At 44.9% G+C, this 26,299-nt stretch overlaps 1 long non-coding RNA gene across 1 annotated transcript in view; it reads left to right on the top strand.

Annotated features, from left to right (window-relative positions):
- Positions 1 to 26,053, top strand: part of LOC116660674 — a 66,828-nt gene extending 40,775 nt beyond the window's left edge. The window contains exon 3 of the long non-coding RNA XR_004316268.1: positions 25,043 to 26,053. This is a non-coding gene — a long non-coding RNA (uncharacterized LOC116660674). The remainder of the gene's footprint in view (positions 1 to 25,042) is intronic.
- Positions 26,054 to 26,299: the final 246 nt, after the last annotated feature.

Raw genomic sequence — 26,299 nt, 5'->3', positions numbered from 1 at the left:
AGTTGAGCAATTAATTCTCTCTAACACTTGGGAGCTGCTGAAATACAGGAGGTTTGAGGTAGAGCAGTTCATGACCTTATGCCTTTGTGAGTTGTACTGAAAACTGACTTCCTGCATCACTGCGAGAGAAAAATCTATTAAAATCTCTTGGATGAGTACTTCAACAGCCTGATTTCATTTTGAAACTAATCATTTGGTCCAGTTTAGAAGGCATGACGAATGATGTCACTTCAAATATTAATATTGTTATAAACCTGGATAATAGGTTTTTTCCTCAGATTCAGAGCTTTTTTCCTTTTTTTAACAACATTTCAACAATTCCATAAAGCCCCTCCTATAACATTTGAAGTCTGGTAGCATATGGAGGAAAAAAAATCAACAACATTGTTTGATATTGTTGAGAAAGTATCAAAGACTGTAAAGTATCTATAAATTCACCAAAACAAAAATCACATGAAGTTATGGAAAAAATTAAAACTAAACTAAAGAATGTAAAAGACCACCTAAATAAGCAGACATATATATTACGTTTATAAGTGCAGAATAGATGATAATTTTCCCTGAATTAATCGCTAAATTAATGCCTTTTAAATCAAAATCTCAAGATGATTGCTTCCAGCTTTATTGAGATATAGTTGACACATAACAGTGTTTAACCTTAAGGTGTGTAATATGATGCCTTGATACACATATGTGTATATTGCAAAATGATCACCACAATAAGGTTAGTTAACACATTCTTCCCCTCACATAACTACTGTTTGGTTGTTTTTTGTTGAGAACATTAAAGATCTATTCTCATAGTAACTTTTGGGTATACAATATAGGATTGTAAACTATAGTCACCATGCTATACCTTAGAACCCTGGAACTTAATGAATAAAATAATTATATAACATATAACTGTATTAACATATTATAGAATAAATACATTTATAAATTATCAATGAAATATTTAAAATAGTTTATTTAAAGATATTAAAAATCACAGTATAAAGAAAGAAATGCCAAATAGTTTAAAGACTATTAAAACTACTAATAGGAAATACAGGAGAACATCGTTTTAAGTGTGGAGTAGTGAGGCAGAGTGGGAGAATAGGTGAAGCACAGAGGATTTTTAGGGCAGTGAAACTACTCTGTACCATACTGTCATGAAGAATACATGTCATCAGACATTTGTCCAAACCCATAGAATATACACCACTAAGAGTAAACCCTAAAGTAAGCTACGTGGACTCTGGGTGATATGACATGTCAATGGGTTGTAACAAATAGAACATTCTGGCGTGGATACTGATAGTGAGGGAGGCTATGTTGGAAACAGCAGGTATATGGGAAACATATATATTGGAAACAGCGGATATATGTACATTCTGTTCAATTTTGCTGTGAACCTAAAACTGCTCAAAAAATAAAGCTTAGTAAAACAGACAAACATTCTACAGCCCCTCCTATCAGGAGGTAGGTGGACTCTTTTTTCCCCACTTCTTGGATCTGGGTTTAGTCACATGACTTGCTTTGGCCCACTGGGTATTAGCAACGTGAAGCAGCAAAAGCTTGAAAATCATGTGTACACGGAGGCTTGCCCTCCCCTGCCGCTGGAGACCAGAGACCACCAAGTGAAGGAGCCTGGGCTAGCCTCCTGGAGGATGAGAGGCCCAGCCATCCCAGCTGAGGTCCCCATGATGTGATGTGAGACCACCATTGACCATCCAGCCCCAGGAGGCAGGCCCAGTCAAGAAGGACCACCCTACCAGCCCATGGCAATACATTGCTGTTGACTTAAGCCACTATGCTTTGGAGTGGTTTGTTATACAGGAAAAGGTAGCTAATTTGAGTAGGAGCACAAAGTACAAACTTCAAAGGGAAAAAATGTGTGAATTTAATGACACTAAAAGTAAAGCTTTCTCTTCAAAGTAAGACGCCTTATACAAATGTAACAGACAGGAGATGTGCTGGAAGAAGATATTTTGCAAAACTAGGACAAAGGATTAGAATCCAGAATATCTAAGGAACTTTCACAAATCAGGAAGAAAAAAAAACAGAAAAATGGGCAAAAATAGGAAAAAGAAACTCACAGGAGTAAATCCAGAATGGCCAATAAATAGATGAGAAGACTCTCAAACTCATTAGTAATCAGAGAAATGCAGATTGTGTTAAAAATGGGATACTGCCAGGAGGTTTCTCAAAAAGCTAAAAATAGAACTACATATGACCCAGCAATTCCCACTCCTGGGTATATATCAGAAAGAAAGAAAGAAAGAAAGAAAGAAAAACTCTAGTTCAAAAAGATACATACACCCCAACATTCTTAGCAGCATTATTTACAACTGCCAAGATATGGAAGCAACCTAAGTGCCCATCAACAGATGAATGGATAAAGATGTGATATATATATACACACACACACACAATGGAATATGACTCAGCAATAAAAAAGAATGCAATTTTGCTGTTTGCAGCAACATGAATGGACTTAGAGGGTATTATGCTAAGTGAAGTAAGTCAGACAGAGAAAGATATTGTATGATATCACTTATATATGGAGTCTAAAAAAATAAAACAAACTAGTGAATATAACAAAAGAGAAACAGATCACAGATAGAGAGAACAAGCTAGTGGTGACCAGCGAGGAGAATGAAGAGGGGAAGGCACTATAGGGGTAGGGGAGTAAGAGGCACAAACCATTATGTATAAAATAAGCTGCAGGGATATATTGTACAACATGGGGAATAGAGCCAATATTTTACCATAGCCATAAATGGAGTATAACCTTTAAAATTTGTAAATCACTGTATTGTATACCTGTAACTCGCATTATATTCTACATCAACTATACTTCAATTAAAAAATGAGATACTACCTTATAACCATTAGACTGGTAAAACATGAACAGTTGTATAATAGCAAGTTTTGACAAGGATGTGGGGAAATGAAACTCCTTATTGCACTACAGATGGGAGGAGTCACCTGCCACTGCCATTTTTGGAGGTCATTTGGGCAGTGGTTAGTGAAATCTTGTATTTGTATATTCTTCGTGTGATCTGAAATACTGTTCCTGGGTGATACCCTAGAGAAACTGGCAGGTTCCCAAAGAGACTTATGTCAGTATGTTTGCTTGTCAATGTAAATGGCTCTAGACAATCTGTCCTTCAGTGGAAGAGAGGATATGTTAACTGTGGTACATGCATAGGATGGAAAAACTAGAAAATGCTCAGAAGTGGTACATAAAATTTACTTACATCAACATACTTACAGCTCAGAAACATCATGACGAGTGAAAAAGTTAGTAGAATGAGATGTATAGCACAAAACCAGTTATGTGAATGAAAGTCTACTTTAGATACATGAAAGTATGGAAGGTGAGTTGGAAGAACGTTAAAACCCAGAATGGACGTTTATGAGAGTGGAATAATGGGAGCAGTTAAGGGACTATAATAAAATAAAATCAGAAATTTAGTTTTTGTTTTGTTTTTCAGTTCTTAGTATATGTGCTACCAAAGTGAGCACAGAAATTTAGCTTTATATGTGTACATGTACCTGCTGCTAATGACAACATGAGTTTTACCGACAGTTGTGATTTGAAAGACCAAGTAAAAATATTTATAAACAAAAAAGAGCCTCTTTTATGTAAATAGAATACAAAATGCAGCGTGATCCCCCCAACTTTGGCAACATTTTGCTGGTACCACTAGCATCACTATTAGCCTGTAATTCTAAATGGAGGCGCAGTGGGAAACAAAACAAGACAAAGGCATCTTTCCTTTTGTTCAAGGAAGAACTCATGTAGAGAACCCCCAGGCTTATTGCTGAAATCATATGTTGAAAGGCTAGAGGTCTCCTTCCCTCTTACCCACAAACTTGCCTCCGCTGTGCATTCTGCTCTATGGCCATGCTTTGTAACATTTCTTTAAATATGATTCAGTATCTATGCAGGGCCTCCTACCCTGTACCTCTCTTGAGCGTAATTTGTTGCATCGAATTTACATCTAAAGGTGAAACCAAAACTATTTTATATTCTTACCTGAATGAACGTGTTGTTTCTTGAGTTAGTTGAGAATTTGCCCTGGCCCTCGTCTTATTACTTTGGTTACATCTGGTTGAATTTTTTGTAGCCATTTGAATTTGTGAAACAGACCCTCCTTTCCCTTCTTCCCCATAGAGTAACCCAGGATGAGATTATAGGTGTGAGTGTGGTGGATTGGGTGGGGACAGTGTCAGCATTAGGACAGGGGACTGTGCTAATAAGCATCTAAGAATCCAATGTAATGACACATAAAAATTAATATTATGTATCAACTTGGCTGGGCCATCGTGCCCAGATATTTGATTAAACATTATTCTTGATGTTTTGTGAGTATTTTTAGGAGAGATTAACATTTAAATTGGTGGACTTTAAGTACAGCAGATTGCCCTCTATACTGTGGGTGAGCCTCATCCAGTCAGTCAAAGGCCTGTGAAGATGGACCTCCCTCCAGCCTGGCAGCCTTTGGACTTGAGCCTGACAGCTCATCCTACAGATTTTAGATTTGCCAGCCAATTCTTCAAAATAATCGCTCTTTCTCTCCATATGTTCACATCCCATTGGTTCTGTTTTTCTGGAGAACACTGACTAATATACTGAGGAACTCCTGTAAGGAGCTGATCAGAGGGAGACAGTTAAAGAGTGTATGCCATCAGCTTCTGACCTCAGGGTTGGTGGAACAGTATCAGAAAAGCACAGTGGAAAGATGCTCAGGTGTCATGTAGGTAGTGCTCAATTTTCAACAAATAGAACTGTTTATATAAAGTGGGAAACATTCCTAAAACAACAAGCACCCACCACCACCAAAACCCTATCCATTCTAACCACAGCAACTCACCAGATAGTTCAGCTCGATTTCCTAGAATGTGAAACAATTCCATGAAGGAAAATGAGCTGATTTTGAAAATTGGAAATAGGTTGGTTACACAGCATTTTTTTTTTTTTACTTTGTTTTGCTTTGCATTTTACTCTCATCATTCAATAAGGTCTAGTTGCCACAATGTACAAATCCTATGTAGGTAAGGTTGGATGCTAGGTTAAACATTAAGGAAGTTGGAGGGAAATGTCAGGCCAATGAGCAGAAAGAGAAGGTAGGTTACTCAGTCTGTTGGAGTAATAGTATCACAAGGAATTTTTCTCCTTATTTTAAATTTCTAGTATTACTGTCATGAAATTGACCATTAATAACCTTGTATAAATTTAAACATTCCTTAGGGAGAAACAAACAAATACACTGACCTTTCCTCTCCATCATGCTTTGGAAAAGCTGACTGTCTCCTCCACAAGACTATAATCACAGCACTTTTTCCTGGTCATTGTTTGGTTTAACTACAGGCAAAAGAGGACATGAACACGCATCAGAGTCATAAAAGATGGGTGGATGGAAACAGAATCTTAAGGTTGGAAGGAATCTTGGAAACGCCTTTGGACCATCCCCTTGGCTCTTGGGCCACACCTAAACTCTTAAAGCCCTTCAGAATTCACTGTGCTAAAGACTTCCAAAGACAATACCTAATTTGTCTTAGAAACTTATTCTAGTGTCTAAGAATACTTTCTGTCAGGAAATTTGGCGTGGTAAGTTCGGGCTCTGCTCGCACCCATTTCCTCTGGCTCTGGGCTGGGGTAGGGGTGGACAACAGCTGTGCACACATTTAGCCCAGGATACACATGAAGGTCGTCACCAAAACAGCCCCTGCCCATACTGCCTACCAGCCTTCTCGTCTCTGGGTTAAATGACTCCAGCCCCTTCAATGTCTTCTCATTGGTTTCCTTCTCTGGATTTAGGCCTATGTGTGCCTAATCTTGGACAGATAGTCCAGTGAGGGTTGGTCACTATTGGCTCTCCAGTGACCAACTGTCCCAGTTTGCCATGGCCTTCCCAGGACATGGGACTTTGAGAGCTGAAACCAAGAAAGTCCTGGCAAACCAGGACATGTTGGCTGAGTTGGCTCTCTAAAGGAGAGAAATGTCTCATCCCCAAATTTCAAGGAAAATGCTAAAATCATAGTTTCGTATCTGTGCCTTGGCTCTGATCCTCAGAGTTTGTACAGAGCCGGACTTCTCTCCCTCAAATTCATTGCCCAAAATGTATCCCTCTTGGAAGGGTTACGGGCAACGAGCCATCCTCTGGTGCTAAAATGGAACATCTCAATTAATGTCTGGACACGGAAAGATCAATCTTGAGGGCCTCATTTGTTGTTCTGTCCTCTGCACAGACCTCCATCTGGAGGGACAGGGCAAAGCATCTGCCCCACAGGGCACAGCACCTGGGTGTCCTCCACCAGTCACTGGGGGAGTGGGCACACGTGGGGATGCAGCACATGTGACCAAAAAAGAAAGTCTCAGAAGCAAAATCGGGGGCAGAAATGAAGTGTGTAAAAGGGAGGAAAAACAGGACAGAGGAGAATTAAAAAAAGAAAAAACAAGGAGTGGGTGGGGAGAAAATGGCCTATAGAGTATAGAAGAGGAAAAAAAACCTTTTTTTTCCCTCTCCCCTCCTCGGTCATTGGCTAGGGCCTTGTCAATTAGACTAACAAAAGACGGATTAACAAGAGAAAGACTAGTTTCTTAAGACGTGTATCAGGCACGTAATACACACGGGGACACTCAGAGATGAGTAATTCACGGGGTGGTTAGAACTTGGGCTTGTATAGAGTCTTAACAAAATAAAAAATAAAGGCTTAGGGAAGTGATAAGACAAAGGAAAAGGACTTTGAGTTTCTAAGGTGGGAAGGTAAATATATGGAGGAACTAATGGGAGGTAAGGGTTCGCTAGTAAAGTTTGTAATGTAGGTTACTTCTAGGTAAGTGTCTAAAGTTGTCTCCAGTACTTCTGTCCTTCCTAGTTGAGGGAGGGGCATCATCTTTACAAATTTATGTCCTGCTTTGAGGTGAATATGAGGGTGGGATGGAGGAGGGGAGAGCTTTTCCTGAATCTTATTTCTTCTCAATTGCCTTCAGCTCAAAATAATCCCTGTGCCGAAGTGGCACGTTCTGGGGTGACATATTCTGCTACCTCCCACTGGCTGGAGCAAAAGCAATGGGGAGAAGAAGGCTAGAAACATACCCAAAGACATGTAGAAATTGGCCAAGGAACACAAAATTAATAGATGAGGAAGAACATGAGAAACCTGTGTTGGTGTGAGAAGTGGGGCCTCTCCGCCCCTCTTTGTGCTTCTCTTACCTTTTAAAAAAGATTGGTTCCCAGACTCTCAGATTTCATGGACCTGAAAAAAAAAAAAATCAAAGCTGCAAAGAGCATGAAACTAACAGTACCTCCTACTATGCTCATTATTTCCAAAAGCAAAGGGTATTGGGCATTCTCCGAGTAGAAGAAAGCTGTCATCAGCAACTGAGTGCCAACATGCACACCCGGGACATGGTCCTTATTTCTCCCGTTTTGCTAAGGAATGCTGAAAATTCTGTCACAGGCTGGTGCCAGGTGTCAGCCCAGCATTAGGGAGGCACTGCTTCAGTGAATCTAAGAGCTTAGCCACGCATTTCTTTAGAAAAGTGGTCAAGGCTAACATTTATTGAGAGCTTATTGTGGGCCAGCCCCTGCCCGTAGTCATTATCTCGTGAAATCGCATCAGTAGCCCAGTTCTATTTACTGTCCTCACATCCCAAATAAGGAAACAGAGGGCTGAAAGCGGTAAGAAACTTGGCCATGGTCAGGTGGTAGAGAAAGGATATAATCCAAGTCACCCAACTCCAGGGCCAGTGTTTTAAACCACTTCACTGCACTGCACTGCACTGCACTGCACTGCACTGCACTGCACTTCGTGAGCATGCTCCTTGAAAGAGGGGGTCTTCTGGACTTTCTGGACAACTCTGGAGGGTTTTCATCAGCTCTATATCAGTTAGCTTATGCTTCCAACTGAAAAAATACCAGGGTCTCCCCATGACTATGTTTCCTGAAGCAGAAATACTTGAGAGATTTGAAAGCAGCGGCTGCCGCCGCCTCTCCTCGAGTCCCACATCCCTGCCCTGGCTCCAGGTCAGCTCCCCACTTCCCTGCCAGGGCGGGGCCTGTTCTCTCCGGTTGCTATTCATATCTGTATTTGTTCAGGAGCTTCCTTCCTGCCTCCCTGTTCACCTCAACGTCTTCCCTTTCTAGCAGCCTTGGCCTTGATGTCTAACTGTAATCACACCTCAAAATCAGAACCACAGAAATATTGTCAGGTAGAAGTTTCCTATTTTTCTACATGGGAGACTTGATGCCCATGGAACGAACACTCAGACAAAAGCTGTGGGTGCACAGGGAATTAAGTGATGGGGCAACAAGAAATGGGATTGTCCTCCTGGTCAAACCTGGTCTTAGTGCGGGAATATTTTATCTGTTCACCATTTGCTTATTCTGTCTTATTAGCAATCTAATAATGAGGGAAACTTTCCTGATGGCTCTTCTAGAAGTTTGAGGGAAACAGTACATTAGTTTACTGTGCTGTGACATAAATGAGAACATTAGCATCAGGGCTAAAGGGAATGTAAAATATCCCCAACATTGTTCCAGAGAGATGAGAAGTCCTAGCTTTAGGAATCTCTAGAGAAGAGATTCCAGAATCCACTCTTTCAGCTCATCCTGATGCTTAATTATCCTCATTGCTAAGAAAGTTTTCTTCCTTTAATCCATATCCTTTCTGCTATAGTTAACTCATTTCTTAAAGGTGCCCTTAGAGCTGAAAACACCACCACCCCTACTACTTTTTCATGTAAACTTCTTATCTGAAGGAGAGAATTCTTTAATTTTTTTTCTTATTTTTCAACCTTTAGAAGCTAACTTCTCTATCCTCTTTCGTACAGTCATAGAATTGGAAAGGGACATCAAATATGTCTGGTTTAGCAATTCTCAGACTTGTATTCCCAAATTAACCTGCAATGCCAGAGTCCCACCCCATCTCTGCCAAATCGAATCTTTGTGAGCAGGACTCCAGAATTTATTTAACAATACCTGGTCGTTCTGAAACTGACATTGTTCAGACAGGCATCTGGAAACCCTTGAGCCGTCTAGATCACTCTTAGATTTCCTCACAGCATCCAGATAGAACATATCCAATGAGACTGCAATCACTACATCCCAAGAAAACCCTTCCCAGGGGATGGCCAGAGCCCTCCAATCATAAGAATGCTTTTCCTTTTACCAAGTCAAAATCTGCCTCCTTATCGTTTCTATTAATTATGCTACATGTGGCCTCTGGTGCCAGAGTATTTCTAATTCTCTTCATTAACTTTTTCAACCCTAGACAAATCACATTTCCAGGTTAACATAAAAAAAGAAGAATCCATCCTTTCTCCAGTAATTGGTTACATGCAGCCTGAGAATTGGGCTCTCTAATTAGTGCCCAGGTGCCGCTGCTGCTGCTGGTCCACAGACCACATCTGAGAACCACTGGGCTAATCCCTGCGTGTTTAGGGCAGCATTCACTGGGGAATGAAAACCTACTGCATCAGAATCAGCTAGGGAAGCTTGAAAACGGTAGACGTGTAAGGGTTCGGAACTCTGCAATTGCAACAAACATTCCGTGGAGATCTTCTTGCTAAAATTTGAGAATCCCTGGTCTGTGGTGTTGACACTTCAAGGAGCTTTGGTTTTGAGGCCTGCGGTTCTCAAAGTGTGTGGTCCCTGAATCAGCAGTGTCAGCATTACCTAGTAGCTTGTTGGTGATGCAAATGTAATCTTGTTTTAACAAGCCCTCCAAGGGATTCAGATGCTCAAAATGTTTGAGCCACTGGCAAAGCTAAACTCATAGAAAAGATCAGTCTCTCACTGTTTCCCATGCTTCTGCTTCTTTCCAGATTTGCTTTGTTTCACTAGAGAACAGGTTAGTTTATTCTTTGGGAGCCCCATTCAGCATGAATTTTCCATTCCCCTCTTCTCCCCAGCCCCCGACAACCACTATTTTACTTTCTGTTTCTATGAAGTTGACTATTCCAGGTACTTCCCATGAATGGAATCGTACAGTACTTGGCCTTTTGTAACTGACTTATTTAACTTCGCATAATTGTTTTCAAAGTTTATCCATGTTGTAGTAAGTGTCAGAATTTCCTTTATTTTTTCCCTTTTATTTGTTTGTTTGTTTATATTGTGAAAAACACATAAAATAAAATTTATCACCTTAACCATTGTTAAGTGTACAGCTCAGAAGCGTTAGATTTTTCACATTGTTGTAAAATTGATCTCCAGAACTTTTTCATCTTGCAGAACTGAATCTCCATATCCATCGAACAACTCCTGGTTTCTCCTTACCTCCCAGAGCCCCAGGCAACCACTATTCTACTTTGTTTCTATGAATTTGACAACTCTTGGTACCAAATTTGAGGAGAATCATACAGTACTTTTCTTTTTGTGACTGGTGTGTTTCAATTAGCATAATGTCCTCAGGGTTCTTTCGTATAGGATGTGTCAGAATTTCCTACCTTTTCCAGTCTAATATTCCATTGTATGTATAGACCACATTTTGTTTCTCCATTCATCCGTCATTGGGCATTTGCGTGGTTGACACTGTTGACCACTGAACAATGCCACCGTGAACACAGGTGTGCAGAACCCACTAGTGGCGTCTTCCCAGGTTTCCCATTCAGTGATGCTCTCCTGCCCACGGACAGTCCCATCTCATTCCAGATCCGAATATGATGAAGGCAGGAACTGACAAATAATCTGGCAGACTGAGAATAAAGTCACTGGCTCAGGTGTGGGTTCTGGGGCCCAGTTATAACTGCTAAATTTTGCAGTCGATCCTAACTCTTCCTCCTGAAAAACCTTCACAGAATGTTTTTTCCACGAAGGCAGGCACGGTTTCACTCACTGCTGTGTTCCCAGCCCCTGGTACACAGTCCAGCCTTAGGAATAGCTCAGAGTAGATGCTGAATGAGTGAACCACAGTAGAGCCAGTACCCCCCGGTAGAGATTCTGAGTCACAGAATCTGTCTCCTTCCTCCAGGGTCCAGAAGCAAGCTTTGGCCTCAGTCCTTACTGCTCACTCCGACAGGCAATCCAGCCCAGCCCAGAAGCTGGTTCTCTCAGCTTGGAGCCCTTCCTGATCCTGAGGTCCAGCTCTCTTGTTAGTGTCAGATCCATTCCCTGGTCCCAGTGACCAGCTGGGGTTCTATATAAACCGCTGCCTGGTGGACACTCTTTGGACTGAGTGCACATCCCCCACCTCATCCTTGGATGCTAGTGTGGTCCCTGCCTTGCTTTCCCTTTGGTCCCCGGGAGCAGTACCTCCAAGTCCCCCGTCTGCTCCATTCTGCTCCATGTCAGGTCTGGAGCTGACGTCATTCAGAAAGTTGGGAGAAAAAAAATAGCAGATGCTACTTGCCGGTTGACCTGAAGCTCTTTGGCCTCAGGCAAGCCACAGCAGTGCAAGCATGACTTCTGGGCAGCAGGGGACAGCTATGAAACATAAAGTCATCAGGACTTAGAAGGCTCCGGGCTGGGGCAGGTGTGGTGGAGTCAGGAAACCGGGAAGCTATTTTGTACAAGTCTAAGCTCATATCAGCCACTTAAGTCACTGTCTTGGGAGCCTACAAATGGGATAGATGAAGTTTACCTTCTAAACGATGCCTCTTCATTTACCTTGAATTTATGGTTCAAGTTCTTTGGTGGGGAATTAAAAATTCTAGTCGACAGTGAAGGACAGTATCTGCCACATCTACTTTGCCATTTTAGCAGTGCTGAGACGCTGCCTTCACCCCAGTTCATGCAACCCATCTAGATGTTTCTGTCCACAGCAAAAGCTTGATTTTGAGCTCCAGGTTGAAGGATGGCCATGATCTCCTGACCTATTGAAGATTCTGTGCTAATTCAACCAAAGTGGCTCCTGCAGACTTATACTAGGAGGAGGAATCTGGAAGAAAATATTAAGTGCTGAGGTCTGTAATAAAGTCAGTGGAATGTGAAGAATTTAGAATCAAAGCATGTGCTAGAATTCTTCTCCTGATACCCTAGAGGATTTGCTGATGGGTATGCTGGCCTTGTATGTAGCTTCTAAAAGAATGTTTATCATTTTCATCTTTATAATATTTATTGAAAGCTATGGATTCATAGTACTGCACTGAAAGCTCATTATATGATTGACACCTGTAGCTAGTATCTTTCATGGACCATGTCAACTTTAATTTGTATACCAAGCAAAAGCAGTGAAATTTATGACTTTCAAAAACCACTCACTTGTCAGCAGCACAATGAAGTATTCAGAAGAATTAATTTGTTAGGTGATGCTTACTGGGTATATTGCCTTTAGCGTCTACATTGCTGCATATAAAAGTGATATTTTCTGAACCCATTCTGACACAGACACAGAGCTTGGAAGAGAGAAAAGAGACTGGTGCTGTTTTAGAATCTGTATTTTCAAAGAATAGCAGCTCTGTAAGTGACGAGAGAGCAAGTAGAACCAATTTTAGAATGGAAGCATGGGATAGGCAGGAGGGATGCAAGGGATGATGTAGATTTGGAATGAGGAACAAGACAGTCTTTGCTCTCAATAAGCTTGCATTCTAGTGGAGGAGGTGAGCCCGATACACCAAAATAGTAGAGACCATGTTTTCCAAATTCAAATTTGGGGCACACGGTCTGAAAAGAATGGGTGTACTTTGTGGGGACAACTGGACCAAAGGTTTGAAATGTCAGCAGATTTAGGACACGTGGTTATCATACTTAGAACGGAAGACACAGTAAGGAAGCTCTTCAGGAGCCCACATATAGCAATGTAGCTGCGGGTAGGAAAGGCCCACACTCTCCTTAATGCTCCTACCTCCCCACTGGCCACCCTTTCCCAGGAACCAAATTAAGGGTTGTGGCGGACGTGCTCCAGGCCAGCCACACATTTCCTGCCTGACAGGTCGCATGCATTCATGAGCATGTCTGCATTTGGGTCTTGAAGAAAGTTCACTGTTTTGGGTTCAAACACAGGTGTGCCATGAGGCTGTTGGGGTGAAGTGGTTCTGACATTTTGAGGCGGCATCAGAAGCACAGGCTATAACCTCATGTCAACTTCAGAGATACAAATTTAAAACAATTCATTAATGTAATATTGCATATCTATTAAACAAAAAGAGGAAGAAGGCGGGGACAGGAATAAGAAGGAGAAGAAAAAGCAAAAGAAAGGAAACACTCTGTTAGGCCAAAGAGAAATTGGTAATTTATAAATTGCTAGTGGTACTAAGAATGGGTTTATCCTTGCAGACAAGGACTCTGACAATATGTAATGAGGTATCAAACGCTTTATGCCCTTGCATCCAGTAGTTTCACTTTGGGAGACTACATCAACATGGAAACAATTCTAGTAAAAAAAAAAAAAAAAAATCACAGCACAGTATTTGTAAAGTAAACAATGAGAAACAACCCATACTCCATAATAGGAAAACATTAATCGATAAAATATTTTTAGCCACTACATACTGCAAGAGTATAGCAGTAAGTGGAAATGCGTCACTGAAGTATTTAGTGACGAAAAGTTGGACCTGAAATTATAGGTACGTGTTGATTACAGCTCTTAAGCGGGTGTGTATATCATTGTATGTCCAAAGAGAATTTTTAAGAACAAATAGCTGTTTTGTTTTATCACACTTTTCTGTAAATTGCTTGGGTTAATTTTTTTTTTTTTTTGAAGGGAAGAGCAGGTGTGTAAGCGTGTTGGTTGAACTATCACAGTTTTCAACCTCACTAGATTCTTACTGGTTGATGTTATTGAGATACATGTTGCAGGTAATTTGTTCCTAATGGTTAAAGTAACATTCTTTGGTTTATTACAATATTTTAATAAGTTAGAGGTGATTCAGTGTTGTCTGCCTGGTAAAGTCACTACCACGTGTGTTTTGAGATGCTTTCTTTAGCGCAGACTTCTTTAGAGTCACATGTCACTCCCCGGCTAAGTGTTGGCTCCTGGACGTGCATGTGTCACACATGTAAATGTCAGCTGCCAAGTGAGAGGTCGGAACTGAAGCATCGTGATACGGGTGACAGTCTTGTTCCCAAAATATGAATATTTAGTGCCTCCTGATCCCTTCAGTCTTTAAAACAATTACATTTCCTCCTTCCTTCTTGTTCAAATGCCTCCACTGGGGTCCCTCCTAATCCCACTTGCCTGTGTGGAGCCTTATTGGCCAAGATCCCCAAAGGAGCCGTGGCCAGCTGTCCTCTGTGGTTTCTCTGTCTCGGGGACTTCCTAGTGACGAGATTCATAAATGTTTCCTTGAGCTCTCTGCAGCATTGAATGCTGGGGACCACTCGTCTCCCTGAAACTTTCCCCAACTTGGGATTCTGCCTGACTTGCTGGCACCTGGGAGAAGCTCGTCCAGGAAGCCAGCAAGACAAGGGCTCCATGGAGGGGCTTCACCAGACTCAGCCACACAGCCACCCCATCGTCGGCTGAGAACAGAGGAAGGACTCAATGCCCCGAGGGCCGCTTCCCTGCAGCGCACCCCAGGACCCTGCCCTACCCCCGCTAGGCCACAGGCAGGTTAACCGCAGCTCAGGAGACTCCTGACACCAGGAGGATCCAAGGGCAGGAAGCTGTGGAAGAAGTCAGGCCCTGCCAAGGGCTTCCCTCCCACCTCACTGCTCCCTCTTCCCACCAAGATGAGGGGATTGAAAGCCAAGCCCCAGAATAGTCCTGTGTGCACCTGATGTGTAGCCAGGACCTTCTGAGGATAGCGCTAGAAACTCCCCCTTGGACTGCTCAGCTTCTCTCAGCTGTGTGTGACATGGACGGAAACGCTTCCTACAAACCTCCTCTCCCGCAAGGGGCTGCCAGGACGGGGTGCAGCCAGGACAGTGGCGAGGACGGTACGTTCTCAGCTTCCAGTCTTCCAGGAGAAAGCAGCCGACCTCCGAGAGCTCTGGGTGCCCCCAGCAACACTCCTGGGCTGTGGTTCTGCTCTGTGGGCAGACGCTTGTTCCCAGCTGCCCTCATTTAGTGGGAAATTCTGGGTCTGAACGGGCAAGCCCAGGCAGCTGTGGGCAGGGGGCCAGGGAGACCTCCTCCCTGAGGTCCTGCAGCCGATGGCCCAGGCCTGGACCCTGGAGGGGTGTCCACTCCTGCACATGTGGCTGACTCTACCCGAAGGATCATCTCTGCCTGGAATTAGGCATACACTTGTCTCTGGGATTCCTGTCTTGACTCTTGAACCCCAGGGATGGAGTGAAGGAGTGTAAAGCAAACTAACAGACTGACTTCCCTGATGCGAAACTGCTTGCTGATTCATTCTATACTGAGAATAACTTTAATCCAGGGGCTGTGCTCCGGGAAGGGGATAACAGGCTGATCCTCTGAAGGATGGACAGACCCTCCGGAGTTCCTCCTGAAGATGCACTGAGGATAAGAGGAATGTAGCGCCCTGTAAAATGCCCTGACTGTTGTCACCTCTTCTGTTCTATCCAGTTTTTCTATAAAACCTCAGGACCCCAACCCCAAGGCGAATCACAGTTACTGAGGCATTTGCCTGCCATGATCCCCTTTGCCAGGCAAAATAATAGAGCTGCTCTTTCCTTTGCTCCCACAACTCTGCCTCCGAGTTTGAATCGCAGAGGCTGATTTTTTGGCAACAGGAGCAGGGCTAGATTTCCCCACGCAGCCCTGGTTGCTGTGGGCCTTAGAGCAGGACTTGCTGCTAGTGGTGACAAGGACCTACCCAGGACAGGAACCTGAGAACAGAAGCGGGGAGAGGGGTGCTGTGGGTTGTGGGGTGGGAGGGCCCTGAGCTGCTCCCCCAACAGTCTTGAGGGAACAGCAACATCGTAGCCTTACGGGCCTCCACTGGCTGCCTTGAGACCTTGAGAAGGAACCAGAAGGTCACTTCTTCCACATTTAGATGTTTAGGTTCCTGGACAGGCAGCCCGCAGAGCAGGCCAGCTGGCAAACAGCTTTCTGCCTCTCACCTTCCCTTGCTGATGGACAGGAGCCTGGCTGGGGCATCTCCGGGGGTGTGTGGTTGCCCACGGGCCGGGCCTCATCTGACCCCTAGAGGCTCCCCACTCCCCGGGCCACAGCTGTGGCGGCCCCGGTGATGCCAACCAGTAAATGGCTGGAGAATTTCCAGACCTTGGGGAAGAGCTGGATCAAATGTTTGTGTCCCCCTGAAATGCACTATTTAGATCCTATCCCCCAAGGTGATGATACTGGAGGTGGGGCCTTTGGATGTTCTTAGTCCTGGAGTATGATCAGTGCTCTCATAAAAGGCGTCCCCTGTGAGGATACGGCCAGGAGCCTGCCACCCCGCCCCCTTTACTAGAGGGCCTTCACCAGAACCCGACCAGGCTGGCACCTGATCTTGGATTTCCAACCTCCAAAATGGTGAGAAGTAAATTTCTGTTGTTTACAAGCCACCCAGTCTGTGGAGTTTGATTATAAATGAAGTAGGACAAAGCCCAACTCGGCCATCAGCCTCTCCCTGACCACGTTACTACCTCCTTGTTTTCCCCTTTCTCCTCACAGTATCCCCCTCACCTCCCAGCCCCCCACTTCACTCAGACTCCACCTTTGGGGTACTCTCAGCTGCTCCCCTCCCCTCTCCTGTCTCTTGCCTCTATCTCCTTCCATTTTCCCTGGTGTTGGGGACTCCTGGTTCTAACAAAATGGAGCGTGGTACTATGGAATAATGATATCCAGCCCAGGGAATTTGACAAAACACAAAACAGAGACAAATGCACCCACACCCCCCCATCCCCGGTCCTCCTCTAGCCACCCACAGCTGCGCCCAGTGGCGACCGCAGTGCAGACCAGCTGCTGCCCATCTGCTGTCGTTCCCTCTCTTTTCCAAACGACATCGTCCAGTATCAGAGACACTGCCAGCTGTCAAAATAAGTTCATATTTTCATATTTAGGACAATGACTGCTGAAAAGAGATGATGCAAACACATTAACAAATGAAGGGGAGGAAGGGGAGGCTGCTGGGTTGCCTCCCTCCAAATTCATCTTTTTACAAAAGCAGGGACTGAAATGACCTCCAGGTCCTTAGAACAGCAACTGACAAGCACAGCCTGATGGCCGTAAAGGCTCGCGTCAAAGGAAACTAGAAAAAGGGGTAAAAGGGTTTGCTTGTCTGGGGGAGAAAGACAGGGAGGATACAAAGCGTGGGGGACAAAAGGAGGCCAAGCCTGGGAGTTGATTACTTGTTCTGCTCCCAACATAACAATGTGTTATGAGCGCAGAAGGAAGCCAGGGGAATTCCTAAGCAAGGTAATGAAGAAGCCAAGATAGGCAAGCAGACGCAGGCAGAAGTAGGATCACCTTCTTCGGCATTTCCTGATGTCATCCTCCCTTTCTTAAGAAACACCCCTCAAGGACATACCTCCCTGCTAAAATTGTAAGAAGTCGCTCCCATCAAACTAAAGGCCCAGAATAGGGTTAGAAGTTAGCAAACTAAAGTCCTTATTCTTGCCCTGTTACCTCGCATAAATCACTTAAATGTTCTCTGCCTCAGTTCCGCCATCTTTAAGATGCAGAATCCCAAAAGCAGACCAGAGGATTGTTTGGAGGGTCAGATGAGAGCACAGTTGAGGAAGCAGAGTGTGGACCTCCAGGGTCCCTCAGGATGTTGAGGGGGGTGGGTCCTGTGTATGGAAATGGTGCCCTCTTGGCAGCTTGCTACATGATTGAGTTCATTTTTAAATGTTGTTGAATTTCATATAACATAATGACATCTGCAGTGTGTGTTCGCAGTGCCCGTCCCACCCACAATGTCTATGACCACAATCATGCAATAAGGTCACAGTCAGATCCAGGAGGGAAAGCACTTCAACTTAGGCTCTTATGCCAACCTCCCTGAGAAAATGGGGGGGGGGGGGCAAGCACAAATTATTGGTAAGCAACGAAGGCCTTAGGACAGTGGTCTTTTGGACCCAACTGTAGCTATGAGAGTTGGCCACTCCAAAGGGTGTGGTAATCCAAACGCATGAGGATGCAAAGTCATTCACCTATAAGCCAAGAGATGTTAGAGTGGGACTGGATGGGTAGCCCCAGGGATTCTGCAGGAGCTGCAGAAAACTCCCAGCCTAGTAAAAAGGGGCAGGTCTCACTCAAACAAACACTGCAGGGAGTTTGGTCCCTCAGCTGCCCCTGAGACCTCAGAACAGACCTGGAAAGCCAGGTAGCTCCCTCTGTGATGTAGGCCCCAGCTGAGAAGTGGTACAATCCTCCCAGAAGGCAGAAGCTCCGGAAGTCACACTGAGCAACCAGAATTCACTGCAGTGTGGAGAAGTGATGTTGCGTGGGGCCCCCCAGATTCTCCCACCACCACTATCAGATTGCCCACTTCCTTGTAGTCAGTCTGATGGGAGAGGTCCAACACTGTGAGGCTAGGGTGGCGCCCGCAGAGCTTAGGATAGACTGGGGACAAGACACAGCAATGATGCTGTCCCTGTCATCACTGGAATTTGTGGGTCCAGGAACCAAGGGGAGGAGTTGCTCTCTTTCTGCCCATGTAATTATTTCATTTCTGTTCTACCATCATATGGGATTGATACTGGCTGTGGTTACATTAACCATTTAGTACATGGATTACAGAGTGGAGAGAAATAACTGGAAAGGATCTCAGTGTGGCCAGGGGTGAAACTGATTCTGATGAGCATGTGGTTTCTGAAGTGGCCCTGCCCTATTATTTCTAAGGCTGTAAGCAGATGTGGCTTTTGATGAGGTGAAAGGATTTCGGGCCTTGTGTTTTGATAGTTAGATCATATTAGGAGAGAGTTTGTTGAAGCTGTGGACTGGAAGACATGTTATGGGGTCTCTTAGATCCTTGCCTTTCCTAGAAGAAGCAAGCTGTCCCCACTTCTGGCCATTTTGTATCATGTAAGACACAGTCCCTAGAGCTGATTGGAACAGAAGTGGCCTGGTCCAAGGACAGCCCTAGCCAACTAATACAAGAGCCAGTCCACTTGTCTCTCTCTTGCGAAGTGGAGCTAAGAGGCGGTAGCTATGGAAGTGATCTGAGATGTGGTGTGTGGAGGTCGGGGGAGAGAGTGATGGGCCACCTCCTGAGGAAGCCGGGATCAGTGGAAGGTAGAGGCAGCCCGGTGCAGGGAGGAGAGAGGAACCCAGCAGAGGGGGTCAGGGAGGGGCAGAGACTCACAGGAGAGCAGGGTCCCACCAGCCACCATGCAGGGTCCTCACAACCCCTGACAGCGTCCCAGGCCAGTTCTCATTCGTCATGGGTATCCTTCAAATAAACCCTCTTTTTAAAAAGTTTATTTTTTTAGTAATCCAAGGCTTTTGCTATGAATAGAGCCTAACTAGAGCAGACAGCATGGGCCCTACTGGACAAGGGAAAGATATATTCTGTGTGGGTAATAGGTGTCTCGTGATATAGCAACTGCCTGGAAATCAGGCTTTGGTATTATCATCAGAACACTGGAGTCCTGGTTTCTCAGCGTATCCAGTCCGAGTGCATTTTAATACCCTAGTGACTAAGACAACTGTTCCACTCCGGTGTTCCTTACTCTTGTCATCATTACTAAGACGAAGGGCTGCTTTTTACTGTGGTTGCTGTATGAAGAGTTTTTACAGTTTTTCTCAGGTGAGGAGGAGGGTAGGAGGGGAGAGGGAGAAAGCAAATGGATTGTTTCCTTTCCAGAGAAAGAATCGAGCATGAAACAATGGCTGGGTCTCACCAGCATCCAATGAAAAGACACAAAAAGCTGGGGACTCCTGGGGGACCTAGGGAATGAGGCACTTTTGGCCAGCAAGCTAATTCAAGGTTCTGCTAACTCCCCGGGGGTACCTGCTGCAAATCTTTGCAGAGGCCTCACAGCAGGCTCCCTTTGGCTAAAACCTGCTGCCTGGTAGGGGTTACTCACTTCTGCGCCCAGTCCATCCCCAAGGAACTTTTCAGGTGTGGTCAGAGAAGATAATGAAACAGGAGAAGCTTCTTTGAGGTGAAGCTGGGGCCGTGGAGAAAAATGGACAGGGGGTGCCTGTCAGAACCTAATCAGGGAGCTTTCCTCTTGTCAGGGCCGGGGACCCTCACAAAACAGTCTCTCAGGAAGGAATCTGTTACTTTTACAGACCAGGGGCTACCGCTCCCTCCCTTTTCTCCGTGGGAATTTTGTTACTCCTGCTTCACCACTGTATGTCTGTGTGGGTGTCGGGTGGGAGGCAGGCAACTCATCTCCCTTAGTTCATGGGTCACCAGAACATAGGATCAGTACCTAGTCCTGAGGGAGGAGAATGTGGGACCCAGAGATCCTGGATGCAACTTTGGGTTGTCTCCCGAGAGAAGGAGACGAGACTATGCGCCGGGAGGAAGAAGAATGAGATGGTTAGGTGACCAAAAGGACTGTACTGGGGCAGAAACAACGCAATTGCCTTTCCTTCTGGGCGCACAGGAAGAGGATGTTCTCCAGTCTCCTTTGTAGTGGGTGGGGCTGTATTACAAGTTTAGGTTGATGTAATACAGGCAGACTGGTCCATAAAAAGTTACCCTTGTGTACTCCTCCCTTTTATCTCCTCCCTTGGTGACCTTGGAGGCCACATGTTGAGGATGTCAGTGTCATAGGATGGATGCAGCCTAGGTCCCTGAGTGACATGACGTAGAGTCCCCAAATGACATATGGTCCCTCCATAACTCCTACCCTTCCCCCACTTCCTCCTCAGACCACCATGGACTTGAAGTAAGCGAGCAATGATTTTATTGTATTCAGACACTAGGGTTCTATGCTAGAGTAGTTAGTTTACCCTGACTTATACAGTAAGTGCTCAATAATTACGGTGACTAAATGTTCTAATTTCAGAGCCCAAGCTTTTAACCACTGCACTCTCTTGATTGTCTTTCTGTATGCTCTTTCCCCATTTCTTCATAAAATCAAATTCTTTTCTGATTTTAAAAGTAGTATGTGCTCAGAACTCAATACCAACAACAGAAACAAGTAAGCTGATAAAAAATGGGCACAGAACTTGATTAGACATTTCTGCAAAGAAGATAGACAAATAGCCAACAAGCACGTGAAAAGATGCTCTCAACATCATTCATTAGGGAAATGCAAGTCAAAACCACGACGAGATACCATAGAACACCCATTAGGATGGCTACCGTCAAAGAAACAAGCATCAACTGTTGGCGAAGAAGTGGAGAAATTGGAAGACTCGTGCACTGCTGCTGGGAATGTAAAAGGATAGAGACGCTGCGGGAAACAGCATGGCAGTTCCTCAAAAAATTAAATAAAATTATCATATGACCCAGCAATTCTACTTCTGGATATGTACCCCAAAGAACTGAAAGCAGGATATCAAAGATATATCTATATACCCATGTTCACAGCAGCATTATTTATAATAACCAAAGGTTGGAAGCCACCCAAGTGTCCATTGACAGATGAATGGATAAACAAAATGTAGTTTTCCATAGAATGGAATATTATTCAGGCAGAAAAAGGAGGGAAATTCTTTTTTCAATTGAAGTATAGTCGATTTGCAATGTTGTGTTAGTCTCTGGTGTACAGTATGGTAGTTTAGTTATACACACACATTTTTTTTTCATTATAGGTTACTGCAAGATATTGAATATTGTTCCCTGTGCTATATAATAGGACCTTGTTGTTTAAGGAAGGAAATTCTAACATGTGCTACAACATGAATTAATCTTGAAGACATTATGCTAAGTGAAGAAAACCCAGTCACTAGGACAAATACTGTATTACAGATTCCACTTACATAAGGTTTCAAGAGCAGTCAAATTCATGGAGACAGAAAGTAGGAATGATGGGTGCCAAGGACTGGAGGGAGAGGGGAATGGGGACTTGTTTACTGGCTACAGACTTTCAGTTTTGCAAGCTGAAAAGAGTTCTGGATACTGGTTGCACAACAATGTGAACTACTGAACTGTATGTATACTTAAAATACGGTTAAGATGGTAAATTTCATGTTATGTGTATTTTACCGCAATTAAGTTTTTTAAGTATTATGTGCTCTTTTAAAAAAATATATAAAGGAAGTTTTAAAAACATCATCCTCTATTACTCCAATAGAGATTATCACTGTTGAGAGAGTCTTTTTATGTAACCAGAGTGGAGTTGTTTTATAAAACATTGATTCAACACCGTAAAGCAAAACTCCAGTCCTGGTAGAGAAAGCCATCCTGTTATAGAGTGAGAATTAGCGCTCTTTTTGCTTCCAGGCAGACTGGAAGAACTCCAGTGTTTCTAAGTCTTCACATTTGAATTTGGTGAATATTGTCTTTGTAACCAGAAGTGCAGAGGCCTCAGGTATAGGCCAGCGTTTGGACAACTATAATTACTTTTGGATTCAGGACCATAAAGTTTGATGCCTGGGGCATTTCTTCCTTTCCTTCACACACAGTTCATTCATTGAATAAATATTTGTTGATTGTCAACACATGCCAGACACTGTGCTGGGGGCTCAGGAGACAGCAGTGAATAGGAGAGGACACTTACCTTCTAGTTGGTGAGACAAACAGTAAACAAGTAAACAAATTACAAACCGTGCAATGCCCGAGGAAAGGCACAGGATAATGCTATGGAAAGGAACGGGACAGGACATGACACCTGAGCTGAGACCTGGAGGCTGGGAAGGAGCTCCCACAGAAAGTGCTGGAGACACAAAAGAACATTAGGTCACTTATAGGAACAGATAAAGGAATCAGTGGTGATGGAGGTCAAAACAGTGCTTAGCTCTGGAGAGGGTGCCAACTGCAGGAGGCACGAGATGCTCCAGTGTGCTGGAAATAGTCTGCCTCTTGATCTGGGTGAATATTTGTGTAAAAGAATTATGTAAAAATTCACTGAGCTGCACATGTTGTTTGTGCACTTTATTATATGAATGTTACATCTCGATAAAAATAAGATAAAAAACCCTGTCCCCCCAAAAAAGGACACAAAAGGGGGCTTTCCAGGTGGAGGGAATAATAAGCACAGAGGCCTGCAGGTGGACTGTCTCTAGTGACGAACAGCCAGAAACTGGCTGGGGGAGCGGGGCTGGGGGGATGAGGTTGGCCACACTTCAGATTAACAGTGGTTATCCCCAGGGAGACAGTGAAGATTAGGGCTCTGGGTCCAGGGATTTTAACCATTGTTTACACTTGGGGAAAAATAGTTTTTGAAAATATCTTCATGTTTTTACATGTATCATTTAAAAAATAAATAAGGCCATTTACTTTTGCTTTCCAAGTGTGGCTTTTGCCTTTCCTGTCTGCTCGTTCTAAAGAGGTTAATGGCTTTGAACGTCCTTATCTTGTCTCAAGGGGAAAAAAATCCAGGGTGTAAAGCCCTCGTAATTCCTCATCAGGGCTGCCATCTTAGAACATCCACTCAGGGGCTACACACATCACTTTTCTAATATGTGGAAGAAAAAAGGGAACTGTGGCGGGTGGGGGCACGTTTCCTCACTTCATTCATTCACGTAACATTTACCGAGGGTTTGTTACCCACAGACACTGCTTGTTTTCCAGACTTTCCCAGGTCCAAATCTCTCTCTGCTCAACTTGGGGTGAAACCAAATGCTGTGAATCCAAACCTGAGGCAGATGGGATTAAGGATCAGGGGCCAGGTGGGGTGTGTATGTGTGTGTGTACGCGCAGAAAGGGAGAAGATACACAGGGAAAGTTTCAGGGCCTTATGGCTGAGGACCGGTTCCAGTTGAGGCGCTGGGAACCAGTTGAAGGGAACAGAGAAGCACTTTCTAGACCAACCCTGGGGAAACTGCCTTGAGCCTCTGGGAAAGGCCCCTTTCTCCCCATCTTCCAGACCTGCACGCACTGATGCTCTGAAGGGCAGGTGGTGCAGAGCTACGGCCAACCTCCCCACTCTTCCAGGGTTGGCGCTCAGGACATGGCGCGGGCGGGAGGGGTGGAAGAAACGCGGCCTCCACACTGACCCCTGTGGGTCAGAGGGTACGGCCCGTGGCGCCGAGACTCCCCAAGGCCCTGGGGTCCCGCATCCCCGAGGGACATCCCTGAAGGATGCGGACACGACCCCACCTGGCACCAGCGAGCTGCCCTCTCACCTGTCCCTGCGCCAGTACACGGGGCGGAGCCGGCCGGGGGGAGGGTCCTATCCCAGAGCAGCACTGAGGTCTCGACCCACACAAGTTTTTGTTGGATATTTTCAAAAATATATATTCGGGGAGGGGGCATTGGAGGGTGAACTTGGTCGCAGGACAGGCTGAGAGGACTCTGCAGCCAGAGCTGCGGAGGGTAGGAGACCCCTGGTATTTCTTGCCATTCTCTTGCCACCTCAGCTTCCTTTTGTTCATCCTCCAAAGGCCTCAGCTTCTAGGGAAGCCAAATTCCTTGCTGGATTGCATTTTGGAATCTGTAATGAGAACTGCCTTATTGTCAAAACAGATTCAGCGAGTGGCCTCATTCCCCTTTGCAGTTAAGTTAGTGGTCCCATTTAGTTACATTCTGAACACAAAACTGTATTTTGACAACTTTGGTTGTCTTTGTAATTCTATGCGTGTGATTTGATGTACTTAAAAACATCATTTTGAGAAAGGGTTGTGGCTTCCCTGGGCCACAAAGGGGTAAAGACCCCTGTTCACACTGAATAGATAGACCACTTGGGGTATGCTGAGTTCTGAGGAGCTGGGCTAGAAAGCAAAATTACCAATGTTCTCAGTTGGTCCAACTGAAGAAACAGGTATGTTCACCATTATTGTAACTGAACAGCACCCTATGGGGCCTTCCTGGGACAGACCCCCTCCCCCATATCCTGCTGTAGCCCCTCTCTGAAGTACCTAGATAATAGTATCTCATGCATATTTGCTGAGCTTTTCAGATGCCTAAAAACCACCACCAAATGGAAGAAGTTAACTGCTTGATGATCCTGAGCACATGGCCCCAAGGCCCTCTGGTGCTTAAGGACTGATCACCATCAACCTATCAGAATTGTGCAACCTATCAGAATAGCTGATCACGGCCCTGGGATGCCCCGCCCTTAGCTGACACTTTAAAAAGGCTCAGCTGAAACCCTTCAGGGAGTTCAGGCTTTTTTTTGTTGGGGGTGGAGGGAGGGGCACGAGCTACACGCTCTCCTAGTCCAGCCATGCAATAAAACTTTCTCTGCTCCAGACTCCAAGGTTCAGTTTGGCCTCACAGGATCACGAACTTGCTCTCAAGAAGCCAGCCTACGAGTCTGTTCCTGTGGCAGGTCGACCCGGCCAGGGGCAGCCCCCTCCCTGGGTCCCAGTGGCTGCCCTAGCTGACTTAGCTCCGGAGAACTAGGAGGAACTCCCCCTGGGAGGCAAGGCCACACCAGCCCACGGCTGTTTGGAGCCAAGAAATGTCCGGAGCTGCAGTCCACACTCGGTGCTGCTTGGAGGTGAGTGGCTCCACCTTTTGCGCTGGCTGGGAACTCTCTCCACTCCATCTGGGCCCGTGTCTACTGGAGAAGGGAGCCTCTCTGGACTCACTGCGAGCCACTTTGGGTGCCTTCTCTTTCTAGAGCTGGGCCGGTCTGTTTGGAGGCCTCCGTTTGGGAGTGGAAGTGGAGTTTTTAGGCGACAGCTCCTCTGATTTTCTGTCTGTGTGACCATAACTTATTTGTGTTTTTGTGTGTATCATTTTGGGGTGAGTCACTCTGGCTTGAGCAGGATAGAAAATTCTATCTGCTTCATCTGGGCTCACTTCCCTTTCAGGGAGTGAGCCATTGTGGGCTCATTGCTAGCCACTCTGGATCCATTCTTTTTTGGGAGCCAGGCTACTCTGGAGGCCTCCGTCTGGAAGTGGAATTTTGGGGCTACACCTTGTCTGATCTTTTGTTTGTGGGACCATGTTTGTTGCAGGTGTGTGTGTTTCTCAGTACTTGCATTGGCTGGCTGAGACACCTTCAGTGAGTAACGGGGACTCACAGTGACTACGTGAGTGTATCCTCTGTTACATTGGCTTCACCTGTGGTGGTGCGTTGGCTGCAATTATCCCCTTTTGTACTGACGGAGTACTGGTTGGGAATCTCCGTTTCTGGGGCTAGGGAACAGATCCTGGGAGACCATTGTTCATTGCATTTATTTGCTTGACAACACTAGCCATGAATAATTATTATGGAGTATTCAGAGCTCTGTTCTACCTTAGAGTCTCCTGGGGTATTTTTGCAAAACTGGGAGATCTTTAGCTATGCTCTCATAAGTGAAAAATATGATATTTTTATTGTGTGGCCTCAGTACTCCCTGAGATCTAGAGAACAATGGCCCCTGATGGCTCTGCTAGTATATCAAAGTGGGCCTTTTGCAGTTACCTTGGCTTTTATCTTGGGCGTGTGTGCATCTCAGTACCTGTGTCCAAATTCTGTTCTCACCTGGTTTTGCTGAAAGGGAGGCATGTGAATGTGAA

The sequence above is a fragment of the Camelus ferus genome, chromosome 30 (assembly GCF_009834535.1).
Source record: "Camelus ferus isolate YT-003-E chromosome 30, BCGSAC_Cfer_1.0, whole genome shotgun sequence".
Taxonomy (NCBI): domain Eukaryota; kingdom Metazoa; phylum Chordata; class Mammalia; order Artiodactyla; family Camelidae; genus Camelus; species Camelus ferus.
This window is presented reverse-complemented; position numbering and strand designations above follow the sequence as displayed.